Source organism: Sapajus apella, unplaced genomic scaffold (assembly GCF_009761245.1).
Source record: "Sapajus apella isolate SASKATOON/1434 unplaced genomic scaffold, GSC_monkey_1.0 scaffold35, whole genome shotgun sequence".
In the NCBI taxonomy this organism is placed as follows: domain Eukaryota; kingdom Metazoa; phylum Chordata; class Mammalia; order Primates; family Cebidae; genus Sapajus; species Sapajus apella.
Window position 1 is genome coordinate 16,778,325 of NW_022436975.1, and position 13,623 is coordinate 16,791,947.

At 38.4% G+C, this 13,623-nt stretch overlaps 1 pseudogene across 1 annotated transcript; it reads left to right on the plus strand.

The window, feature by feature from the left end:
* The first annotated feature begins 572 nt into the window (after positions 1 to 572).
* LOC116563560 lies at positions 573 to 826 on the plus strand (annotated as a pseudogene). The gene has a single exon (XR_004274457.1). The product of XR_004274457.1 is annotated as a 60S ribosomal protein L38 pseudogene (transcript).
* The last annotated feature ends 12,797 nt before the right edge of the window (positions 827 to 13,623 follow it).

Genomic DNA, 13,623 nt, shown 5'->3' on the forward strand with positions numbered 1-13,623 from the left:
GTTCAAGACCAGCCTAAGCAACATGGTGAAACCCCACTTGTACTAAAAATACAAACATTAGCTGGGCATGGTAGTGCACACCTGTAGTCCCAGCCACTCAGGAGGCTGAGGCACAAGAATCACTTAAACCCAGGTGGCAGAGGTTGCAGTGAGCCGAGATCATGCTACTGTACTCCAGCCTGAGTGGTACAGTGAGACTCCATCTCGAAAAAAAAAAAAAAGGAATCGTACCAGATAAATTTAACAGAGATTGAAATAACTAAAAAGAATCAAGCAGAAACCCTAGAGTTGAAAATGCAATTGATATACTGAAGAATACATGAGTCTCTTATTAGCAGAACTGACCAAGGTGAAGAAAGAATTAGTGAGCTTGAAGACAGGCTGTTTGAAAATATACTCAAAGGAGATGAAAGCAAAAAGAATAAAGAAGAATGAAGCGTGCCTATAACATCTAGAAAGTAGCCTCAAAAGGGCAAAATCTAAGAATTATTGATCTTCCTTTTTTTTCATCCTCTTCCCTGGTTGCTGCTCGCTGTCCCAGTTCACGCCCACTCCCAGCATGTCTCATCACCATGCCTCAGAAAATTAAGGAAATTAGGGACTTTCTGCTCATAGCCCAATGAAAGGATGCCAAATCTGTCAAGATCAAGAAAAATAAGTACAATGTGAAGTTTAAAGTTTGATGCAGCAGATACCTTTACACCCTGGTCATCACTGACAAGGAGAAGGCAGAGAAACTGAAGGAGTCCCTGCCCCCTGGTTTGGCAGTGAAGGAACTGAAATGAACCACACACACTGATGTGAACTGTATTAAAATACTAAAAATAAAAAAAACATTGATCTTAAAGAAGAGATGGAGGTAGAAAGTTTATTCAAAAGGGTAAAACTCCCCCAAATCAAGGATAACAAAAGGGGCTGGGTATGGTGGCTCATGCCTGTAATCCAGCACCTTGGGAGGCTGAGGCAGGTGGATCACTTGAGGCCAGGAGTTTGAGATCAGCCTGGCCAACATAGCAAAACCCTGCCTCTACTAAAAATACAAAAAAAATAGCTGGGCATCATAGCATGTGCCTGTAATTGCAGCTACTTGGGGGGGCTGAGGTATGAGAATCACTTAAGCCCGTGAGGCGGAGATTGCAGTGAGCCAAGATCACATCACTGCACTTCAGCCTGGACAGCAGAGCAAGACTCTTTCTCAAAACAAAACAAAACAAAACAAGAATTAAAAAAGGATCCCAAAAGCAGCAAAAGGAAAGAAACAAATGAACAAATGATACACAATAGAGCTCCAATAAGTCTGATGGCAGACTTCAGGGGAAGTCTTACAGCTAAGAGAGAGTGGCATGACATACTTAAAGTGCTGAAGGAAGAAAACTTCTACCCTGAAATAGTATATCTAGTGAAAATATCCCTCAAACATGAAAGAGAAAAATAAAGACTTTTCCAGACAAACAAAAGCTGAGGGATTTCGTCAACACTAGACCTGTCATACAGGAAATGCTAAAGGGAGTTCCTCTGTCTGAAAGAAAGGAACATTAGTGAGCAGTAAAAAAATCATCTGAAGGCACAAAACTCACGAGAAATAGTAAGCACACAGAAAAACAAAGAATATCATGACACTGTAATTGTGGTGTGTAAACAACTCTTTTTGGTTTTTTTATTTTTTTATTTTTATTTTTTGAGATGGAGTGTCACTCTGTCACCCAGGCTGGAGTGTAGTGGTGTGATCTTGGCTCACTGCAACCTCCACCTCCCAGGTTCAAGCAAGTCTCCTGCCTCAGTCTCCACAAAAACTACTCTTAAGTAGAAGAACTAAACCATAAACCAATCACAAATAATAACTACAACAACTTTTCAAGACATAGACAGTACAATAAGATATAAGAACAAACAACAAAAAGTTAAAAAGCAGGGGAACAAAGTGTAGAGTTTTTATTAGTTTTCTCTTTGCTTGTTTATGCAATCAGTGTTAAGTTTTCATGAGTTAAAAATAATGGGTTATAAGATCGTATTCGCAAGCCTCATGGTAAACTTAAATTAAAAAACATACAATGGATACATAAAAAATAAAAAGCAAGAAATTAAATCACATTGCCAGAGAAAATCACCGTCACTAAAAGGAAGACAAGAAAGAAGAGATGACTACAAAACAACCAGAAAACAAATATCAAGTAAGTCCTTACTTACCAATAATTGGCACGACTAAGTCCTTACCGATAATTACATTGAATATAAATGGGCTAAACTCTACAATCAGAAGACATAAGGCAGCTGAATGAATAAAAAACAAGAAACATCTGTTCTCTACAAGAAACACACTTTACCTACAAAGTTACACATAGGCTGAAAATAAAGGGATGGAAAAAGATATTCCATGCTAATGGAAACCAAAAAAGAGCAGGATATTTATATCAGACAAAATAGACTTCAAGACAAAAGCTGTAAGAAGAGACAAAAATCATTATATAATGATAAAGGGGTTAATTCAGTAAGAGGATATAACAATTATAAATTATCTGCACCCAACACTGGAGCTGCCAGATATACAAAGAGCTAAAGAGAGAAATAGGCCCTAATACAATAGTAGCTGGAAACTTCAACATCCCACTTGCAGCATTGGGCAGATCATCCAGACAGAAAATCAACAAAGAAACATTAGACTTAATCTATACCATAGAACAAATGGATCTAATAGATATTTACACAACATTTTACCCAATGGCTACTGAATACGTATTCTTCTCCTCAGCACATGGATCATTCTCAAGGATAGACCATATATGTTAGGTCGCAAAACCAGCCGTAAAACATTAAAAAAAAAACCCAATTAGTATCAAGCATCTTTTCTTTTTCTTTTTTTTTTTTTTTCTTATTTGGGCCATTTTGTTAAGAATGTTTATGTTTTTACTTATCTCTTTAATTTGCATTTTGGAAATCCAATAAAAGTAGTTTGAAAATTATTGAAAGTGAGATTTCTTTTTTTTTTTCCCATTTATTTATTTTATTGCATTTTAGGTTTGGGGGTACATGTGAAGAACATGCAAAATTGTTGCATAGGTACACACGTGGCAGTGTGATTTGCTGCCTTCCTCCCCATCACCTACATCTGGCATTTCTCCCCTTGCTATCTCTCCCCAGCTCCCCACCCCCCACCGTCCCTCCCCTACTTCCCCCCAACTGACCCCAGTGTGTAGTGCTCCCCTCCCTGTGTCCATGTGTTCTCATTGTTCAACACCCACCTATGAGTGAGAACATGTGGTGTTTGATCTTCTGCTCTTCTGTCAGTTTGCTGAGAATGATGGTTTCCAGGTTCACAAATCATTCTTTATAAGGACACGTGCACACGAATGTTCATTGCAGCACTGTTTACAATAGCAAAGACCTGGAACCAACCCAAATGCCCATCGACGATAGACTGGATAGGGAAAATGTGGCACATATACACCATGGAATATTATGCAGCCATCAAAAACGACGAGTTTGGGTCCTTTGTCAAGCATCTTTTCTAACCACAACTGAATAAAACTAGAAATCAATAACAAGAAGAATCTGGAAAACTACAGAAACACATGGAAATTAATACACTCCTGAATAACCAGTGGGTCAATAAAGAAATTAAGAAGAAAATTGAAAAATGTCTTGAAACAAAAGGTAGTGAAAACATAACATACCAAATCTATGTGATACAGCGAAGGCAGTACTAAGAGGGCAGTTTGTAGCTATAAGTGCTTATTTCAAAAAAGAAGAAAAATTTCAAATAAGTAATCTGATGATGCATCTTCAAGAACTAGAAAAGCAAGAGCAAACCAAACCCAAAATTAGTAGAAGAAAAGAAATAATAAAGATCAGAGCATAAATAAATAAAATTGAAATGAAGAAGACAATGCAAAAGATCAAGGAAACAAAAAACTGGTTCTTTGAAAAGATAAACAAAATTGACAAAATGTTAGTCAGACTAAATAAAAAAGAGAGAAGACTCAAATAGATAATATCAGAGATGAAAAATGAAACATTATAACAGATACTGCAAAAATTCAAAGGATCATTAATAGTTATTATGACCAACTATGTGCCAATAAATCGAAAAATCTAGAGGAAATGAATACATTTCTAGACACATACAACCTACCAAAATTGAACCATGAAGAAATCAAAAATCTGATCAGATTAATAACGAGTAATAAGATTAAAGCTATAACAAAAATATCCTAGTAAAGAAAAATTCTGGGACCCAATGGCATCATTTCTGAATTCTACAAAACACTTAAAGAATACCAATTCTACTCAAATTATTTTTTTCCATTTATTTATTTTATTGCATTTTAGGTTTTGGGGTACATGTGAAGAACATGCAAGATTGTTGCATAGGTACACATGTGGCAGTGTGATTTGCTGCCTTCCTCCCCATCACCTACATCTGGCATCTCTCCCCTTGCTATCTCTCCCCAACTCCCCAACCCCCACCGTCACTCCCCTATTTCCCCCCAACTGACCCCAGTGTGTAGTGCTCCCCTCCCTGTGTCCATGTTCTCATTGTTCAACACCCGCCATGATTTTTTTAAAAAATGAGGATGAGGGAATACTTTTAAACTCATTATGTGAGGCCAGTATTATGCTGATATGAAAACCAGACAAAACACATCTAAAAAAGAAAATTATAGTCCAGTATCTCTGATGAATATTGATACAAAAATCCTCAGCAAAATACTAGCAAACTGAATTCAACAATACATTAAAAAGATTGTTCATCATGATCAAGTGAGATTTATCCCAGAGATGCAAGGATGGTTCAACATACACAAATTAATAAATGTGATATATCATATCAATAGAATGAAGGACAAAAAAAACATATGATCATTTTAATTGATACTGAATAGACATTTGATGAAATTCAACATTGCTTCTCAATAAAAAACTCTTATAAACCTCGGTTTAGAAGGAACATACCTCAACATAATCATAGTCATATATAACAGACACAGCTAGTATCATACTGAATGGAGAAAAATTGAAAGCTTTTTCTCTAAGATCTGGAACATGAAAAGGAAACCCACTTTTACCACTGTTATTCAACATAGTACTGAAGGTCCTAGCTGGAGTGATCAACCAAGAGAAAGAAATAAGGAGCATCCAAATTTGAAAAGAAGAAGTCAAATTATCTTTGTTTGCAGATGATACAACTTATTTTTTTGAGACAGAGTCTTGTTCTGTTGCCAGGCTGGAGGACAGTGGCATGATCTCAGCTCACTGAAACCTCCTCCTCCCAGATTCAAGCGATTTCACTGCCTCAGCCTCCAGAGCAGCTGGGATTATAGGCACACACCACCACGCCCGGCTAACTTATTGTATTTTAGTAAAGACGAGGTTTCACCATGTTGGTCAGGATGGTCTCGATCACTTGACCTTGTGATCCACCCACCTGGGCCCCCCAAAGTGTTAGGATTACAGGCATGTGCCATCGCGCCCAGCTAATGATACAATCTTATACTGGAAAAACCTAAAGATGTCATCAAAAAACTGCTAGAACTGAAAAACAAATTCAGTAAAGTTGTAGGATACAAAATCAACATACAAAAATCAGTAGTGTTTATATATGCTAACAGTGAACTATCTGAAAAAAAAAGTAGTCCCATTTACAATATCCACAGGTAAAATTAAACACCTAGGAATTAAACAAAGAAGTGAAAGATCTCTATAATGAAAGCTATAAAACACTGAAGAATGGTATTGAAGAGGACACCAAAAATGGAAAGCTATTCCATCTTTGTGGATTGGAAGAATCAATATTGTTAAAATTTGACCCAAATCAATCTACAGGTTCAATGCAATCCCTATCAAAATAGTAATGACATTCTTCACAGAAATGGAAAAAACAATCCTAAAATTTATATAGAGCCACAAATGTGCAGAAAAGCTAAAGCTATCTTGACAAAAAAGAACACAGATAGAGAAACCACATTACCTGACTTCAAATTACACTACAGAGTTGTAGTAACCAAAACAGTATGGTACTGACATAAAAACAGACACATAGATCAATGGAACAGAACAGAGAACCCAGAAACAAATATATATCTATCTACAGTGAACTCATTTTTGACAAAAGTGCCAAGAACACATATTGGGAGAAAGGCAGCCTCTTCATTACACTGTGCTGGGAAAACTGGGTATCCATATGCAGAAGAATGAATCTAGACCCCTATCTCTCATCACATACAAAAATCAAATCAAAATGGATTAAGGTTTTGAATTGAAGACCTCAAACTATGAAACTACTGTAAGAAAATATACGGCAAACTCTCTGGGACATTGGTCTGGGCAAAGATGTCTTAAGTAATACAGGTATTGATCGACTTACGACCTATGCAACTTGCGACCATTCTACTTTATGACCACAATCGCTAGCCACCACTGCTCCGCGTCTGGCAGCGCAAACGTTGCCCAGCTGGGCGTAAGGCAGTGTGGACCAGCTTCTGGCAGCACTACCATTGCCGCGTGCACCATTTCAACTGTTATCCCAGACTGGGTACAGCAATTTGTGTTTTGTGTCTTGGATATTTTTCATCAAACCCCTCTCAATAAACTTCTTATACATTTCAAAGCAATGAACCCAAACATCGAACGATTTGCAAGGATTGAACGGATGGCGCACGATGTGTTTCGTCCATATCGTGAAATTTATGAAGAAAAAAAGAAACAAAAAAGAAACAATTCAGACAAAGCCCACACCATGTTTATGAAAAAACCAACTCTGGTAACCCCAACTGCTGCCTCAGATGACGACATCAACGATCTGCAGCCAAGCACCAGCGGCCAATAAAATGTTTCATACATATTTATATATTTTGATATGTTTTGCAATTGGGAAAATGTTTCCTATGGTATTTTTTACACCTGTATTTTGTATTTTTGTATGCACCTGTATTTTGTAATTTTGTATGTTTTGCAAATACTAAACCAGTTGTACTGGTAATGAATGCAGTGTTTTACTTAAAACTGACAAATGTAAAAATAAGAAAAAAAATGGTGTACAGATGATACAAATGGCATAAAATGAACAAAGAAAATTATGATATATGACAATAATGAAAGAAAATTATGATTAAACATGACTTAAAGATTTTTATAACATCATTTCACAGTACTGTACATATAGCCTACTCAACTTATGACCAAATCTTGTTATGACCAGCCTGTCAGAACCAATCATGGTCGTAAGTCGAGCACTAGCTGTACTCTACAAGCACAGGCAACCAAAGCAAAAGTGGACAAAAGGATCACATCAAGTTAGAAAGCTTCTGCGCAGCAAAGAAACAGTCAACAAACTAAAGAGACAATCCACAGAATGGAAGAAGGTATTTGAAACTACTCATCTGATAAGAGATTAACAACCAGAATATATAAGAAACTCAAAGAACTCAATAGGAAATATATCTAATAATCCAATTAAAAATGGGCAATAGAGGCCAGGCATGGTGGCTCACGCCTGTAATCCCAGAACGTTGGGAGGCTGAGGTGGGCAGATCACTTGAGGCCAGCAGTTAAAGACCAGCCTGGCCAACATGGCGAAACCCCATCTCTACTAAAAATACAAAAATTGCTGGGCATGGCGGTGTGCACCTGTAATCCCAGCTACTCAGGATGCTGAGACATCAGAATTGCCAGAACCTGGGATAGGGAGGTTGCAGTGAGACGATATCATACCCCTGCACTACTCCAGTCTGGGTGACAGAACAAGACTCTGTCTCAAAAAAAAAAACAAAAAACAAAAAACAAACAAACAAAAAATGACAAAAGATTTGAATAAAGAATATCAGAGAAATGCAAATCAAAACTACACTGAGATATTATCTCACCCCACTTAAAATGACCTATATCCAAAAGACAGGCAATAACAAATGCTGGTGAGAATGTGGAGAACAGAGAATCCTCGTACAGTGTTAGTGGGAAGATAAATTAGTAAAATCACTTCAAAGAACAGTTTGGAGGTTCCTCGAAAAATTAAAAATAGAGCTACCATAGGACCCAGAATATCACTGCTGGGCCTGTACTCAAAAGAAAGGAAATCAGTATATCAAAGAGATACCTGCACTCCCATGTTTGTTTCAGCACTGTTCGCAATAGCCAAGATTTGGAAGCAACCTAAATGTCAGCAACCTAAATCAACAGATGAATGGAAAAGAAAATATGGTATATGTACACAATAGAGTGCTATTCAGCATTAAAAAGAGTGCAATCCTATCATTTGCAACAACATGGATGGAACTGGAGGTCATTATGTTAAGTGAAATAAGCCAGGCACAGCAAAACAAACATTGCATGTTCTCATGTATTTTTGGGAGCTAAAAATGAAAACAGTTGAACTCATGGAGATAGAGTAGAAGAATGGTTACCAGAGGCTAGGAAAGGTATTGGAGGTAGGGGTGAGGAGGAAGTAGGGATGGTTGATGGCTACAGAAAACTAGAAAGAATGATAAGATCGATTTTTTTTTCTTTGAGAGAGTCTCACTCTATTGCTTAGGCTGGAGTTCACTGGCGTGATCTCAGCTCACTGCAACCTCTACCTCCTAAGTTCAAGTTATTCTCCTGGTTCAGCCTCCCAAGTAGCTGAATTACAGGCACCTGCCACCACTCTCAGCTAATTTTTGTATTTTTGATAAAGACAGGCTTTCTCCATGTTGACCAGGCTGGTCTTGAACTACTGACCTCAGGTGATCAGCTCGGCTTGGCCTCCCAAAGTGCTGGGATTCTGGCTGTGAGCCACCTGCCTGGTGAGGACCTAGTATTTGATGGCACAAGAGGGTAAATATAGTCAATAATAATTTAATTGTAAGTTTAAAAATAACAAAGAATATAATCAGATTGTTTGTAACAGAAAGGATAAATGCTTGAGGGGATGGATATTCCATTTTTACCATGATGTAATTATTACATATTGTATGCATATATCAAAGTATCTCATGTGTCCTATAAATATATATGCCCATTATGTACCCACGATAATTAAAAAATTAAAAAAAAATTGGAGGCAGTATTAATTACATTTTTATGTTTGAAACAGCTCATAGGCCCTTAGAAATGTCCCAGCCCCTTCGAGAACAGCCTGGCCAATATGGGGAAACCCCACCTCTACTAAAAAGACAAAAATTAGCCAGGCGTGGTGGTGCTTGCCTGTAGTTCCAACTATTCAGGAGGCTGGGGCAGGAGAATTGCTTGAACCCGGGAGGCAGAGGTTGCAGTGAGCTGAGATTGCACCATTGCACCCCAGCCTGGGCATTGCAGCGAGATTCCGTCTCAAAAAACAAAAAAACGGAAAGAAAAGAGAAATGTCTCAACCCCAGGCACTTTGCCAATAGCGCCTGGTAGATAAAATTTACATGGCACATGACAAAAAAACAAAACAAACAAACAAACAAAAAAAAACAAGAAAAAACAGGGATTCTGGTTCCCCCCTTATTAGGAATACTTCTCCCATTTTAGGATTATGAAGTTATTCTATGTTCATTTAATTTATCTGGAATTCATTTGTGTAGGGTGTACAAACCCAACTTCATTTTTAGAAATGCAAATATCAAATTGCCTTATGTATTTAATTATTAGAGGAACACTTGTTACCAGGACTTGTTTACGTTTGGTAAGCCAGTTGGCTGTCAGAACCACAGAGAGCGTCCAGGTTAGGAAAAAAGACGAGACACATAAAATACAGGTAAAAAGTGGAGGAAATGATCCTCCTTTGCCCTGAGTGGAAAAAATATCAATTGTTCAAGATAGCTTCAGAAGACTTTATATATTGTATATTATAAAGGTATAGTGGTTATAACTAATGGCTATTTTTAATGAGATAACTGCCTAGTGGTGCATGAGCAAAGAAATTCTAGGTAAGAGGACAAATCTGAAAACCAGAGTGGATCAATTATTAGTTTCAAGATATCAATGATCTTTTCTCTACAAAACAAAACAGCTGCGTGTTAGAAGCATGTCTCAAATAGGAACTTCCTATAGAAAATAATAAAATTTGAAGTCAAGTGTGTACTGAATCTGATATGGACCCAGGAAGCAGCAGCCTTCAACGAAGCCTTCTGTATGGGGGCTTCTTGGCTGTGTATGAGAATTGGCTCCCATGCAGGTTCAGAGTAGTAGGTCTTTACCTAGCTTCACCCAAGATCGGATCCTGCTTTCAAGAGTACGCATTGTAGAAGCCTCAGGACTGGACAGAGAGATATCTACAGGACATGAGAGGGCAGGAAGAGTGGAGCCCCCCGCTTTCTCTTTGATGGGTAGCTGTAGATTGGCTCCGCTCTCAGGCAGCCCTCTTCAAATAGATTGCTTTCTCTGGAGTCTGGCAACCATGCGTTTACACACAGAGGTGGTAACAGCTCCTTGCAATTGCCAGCACCAGGATTCTTCCCCATCTTTTGTTGGATTCCCTAAAACCTGACGATACCTTTATAAATAGGGTTATTTTTAAACTCTGTTCAATTCCCTTGTGAGTTGTGCAGTTTCCTGCTGGGATCTAAGAAATACACTCATTCTGTTCATTGTCAACATTCAAAATAGATGATTCTCTTCGCAGTCCCTGGGAAAAAAGAATGCAGATTTATTTATACTTTACTCTTATTCTGAGGGTAGAGCTTTTTGAAGTCCCAGCCTTATGGAGAAGGAATGCCAATTGGACTTACTTTGGCTAGAACCTGGGCTTTATCTCTTCATCCCTACACTCTAAGTCCTTGAAAACTGAAGGTCAAGCTCATCAAATTCAGCAAAGACCCTCACAGCAAAAGTGAGCAGCTACACTTGCCTCTTGAGTTCCAGCCTCACTGCAGACTTGGCCTGAGAACTTTTTGTTGTTGTTGTTGTTGTTGAGACAGAGTCTTGCTCTGTCACCCAGGCTGGAGTGCAGTGGTGCCATCTCGGCTCACTGCTACCTCTGCCTCCCAGGTTCAAGAGATTCTCCTGCCTCAGCCTCCTACGTAACTGGGATTACAGGTGCATGCCACTATGCCTAGCTAATTTTTGTACTTTTAGTAGAGATAGCATTTCACCATGTTGGCCAGGCTGGTGTTGAACTCCTGACCTCAGGTGATCCACCTGCTTCGGCCTCCCAAAGTGCTGGGATTACAGGTGTGAGTTATCGCGCCTGACCTAAGTCTTTTCTTCCTTATGCGTTCGTTAATGTTTTAAGAAGATGTTTTATCTTTTATTCAGGACTTTCCACTGTTTTCAGCATACAGCCACCATATGGTCAGAAACAGAATTTCTCTGTCATTTTTTTTTATGACAAATGAGGATTTTTGTCTCTCTTACACTTTTTTTCTGCTTCCTTTATCCTCTTGATATTATATAGCAATTTTTGCCTGTTCTATATTCAGTGTTTCCTGTTTTGACTATGAAAATATTATTCAATGTAGAACCAAAAAATGTACTGTGATTACCTTTCCTTTTCTATTTTTCCTGCAGTTGTTAGAACTTTTCTTAATTTTCTTAGTTTTCTTTGAATACACGGTGTTAAAGAAGCTAAATTTGGCCTGAGGATGCCACCATACTCTAGTCCTTATGTAATAAACTGCAGCCTAGTTTAGTACGTACACTAACTGAAAGTCTAACTTAGGAGTATACCCTTATAACAAAGAGCTATCTCAGTCAATTACAGTAGCTGAGCTTCAGTCAATCACTGGTGGTTGAATAAGGCCAATCGCGGCTGGGGTTGGTGGCTCATGCCTGTAATCCTAGCACTTTGAGAGGCCGAGGCGGGTGGGTCACCTGAGACCAGGAGTTTGAGACCAGCCTGGCCAACATGGTAGAACCCCATCTCTACTAAAAATACAAAAATTAGCTGGGCATGGTGGTGTGTGCTGTAGTCCCAGCTACTCAGGTGCTGAAGCACAAGAATTGCCTGAACCCCGGGAGGTGGAGTTTGCAGTGAGGCAAGATCGCACCACTGCACTCCAGCCTGGGTGACAGAGCAAGATGCTGTTTCAAAAAAGAAAAAAAATTAAAAACTTGTCCTAAGGTTTTCCTTTTAACAATGGCCTCTTCATGGTCAATTTACCACTCCGTACTTATCTTAAATATCTTGATTGACAATTTGGCTGGTTATAGAAATGATGGATACAAATTATTTACCTAAAGAGTTTTGAACACATTCATCTATCCTCTCCTTGGTTTTAATGTTGCTATGGAAAAGCTTAATGTCATTCTGATTCCCAATCTTTTGTGTATTTCTGTTTTTACTCTCTGGATGCTTTTAGAATATTTTCTTCCTCCTAAAGTTTGATAAAATGAACTTGGTATTTGCTTTTTTTTTTTTTTTTTTTTTTTCAAAAATCTATTTTACTAGGCATGTAGTCACTAATATCTAGAAATTCCTGTTCTTCAGTTTCGGACAATTTTTTTGAAGTATTTGATAACTTTTCCCCTTTACTTTTCCTCTTTTCCTCCTGGAAACCTTATTAGTTAGATGTCAGTCTTTTAGGGCTGGTACTCTAATACTTTTATCTTTTATGTTCAGTCTTTGTCTTGTTTTACTTTTGGTGAGATTTATTTTTTCCTACTCTTCTGTTGAATTTTTAAAATTATTTTAATATTTTTATTTTTAAGAGTATTTTTGGGATGAGCACGGTGGCTCTCGCCTGTAATCTCAGCACCTGGGAGGCCGAGGCTGACAGATTACCTGAGGTTAGGAGTTTGAGACCAGCCTGGCCAACATGGTAAAACCTCATGTCTACTAAAAATACAAAAATCAGCTGGGTGTGGTGACAGGTGCCTGTTAACCCAGCTACTTGGGAGGCTGTAGCAAGAGAATCACTTGAACTAGGAGGCAGAGGTTGCAGTGAGCTGAGATGGCACCACTGCACTCTATCCTGGGTGACAGAGTGAGACTGTATCTTAAAAAAATAAAATAAAATAAAGAGTATTTTCTTTTTCTCTGTTTTTATTACATAGAATACAATTTTTGTTTCAATATGCAAAGTATTTTTTTAATCTGTCTGAAGATATTAATTACAATTTATTTTTGTTTTGGTCTGTCTTTTGTGTCAGAGACTATGCTCAAATAACTGGTAATATATTAGAAAGCTATTAGAAGCTCCCTGTGTAGGGCTGGCATACTGATTAACTTTATGGTAGGATGGTAGTTCTCAACTGAAGGTAATTTTGTGCCTAATGTTCACCCCCCAGACATCTTTGATTGTCATTAATGGGCAAAGAATACTACCAGTATCTAATGGGCAGAGGTCAAGGATGCTAGTAAACATCCTGCGAGGCACAGGACGGCCCCCAACAACAAAGAATTATCTGGTCCGGAACATCAACAGTGCTCAGGCTGAGAAATCCTGCTGCAGAGAGGTGGCCAGTCTGCTTTCTCACTGTGGATCTCATATGCCAATAGCTGAAAGACTTCTGTGTGTGTGGTCAGTTTTGAATCTTCCAGTCTCCCGCTGGAAAATGTAAACCTGGCCACTCATGTTTTGATCTGGGCACAGGGAGGAGGCTGGCAGGGTTCTTGGGCTTTAGTATGCAGAATTTTGCCTGAAATCCTGTTTTCACTCTAGCACTTCATGCCTCCATTCTCTTTGTTAATATCCACCCTGGTTCAAATTTTTCCAGAGGGGTGGTCATCAG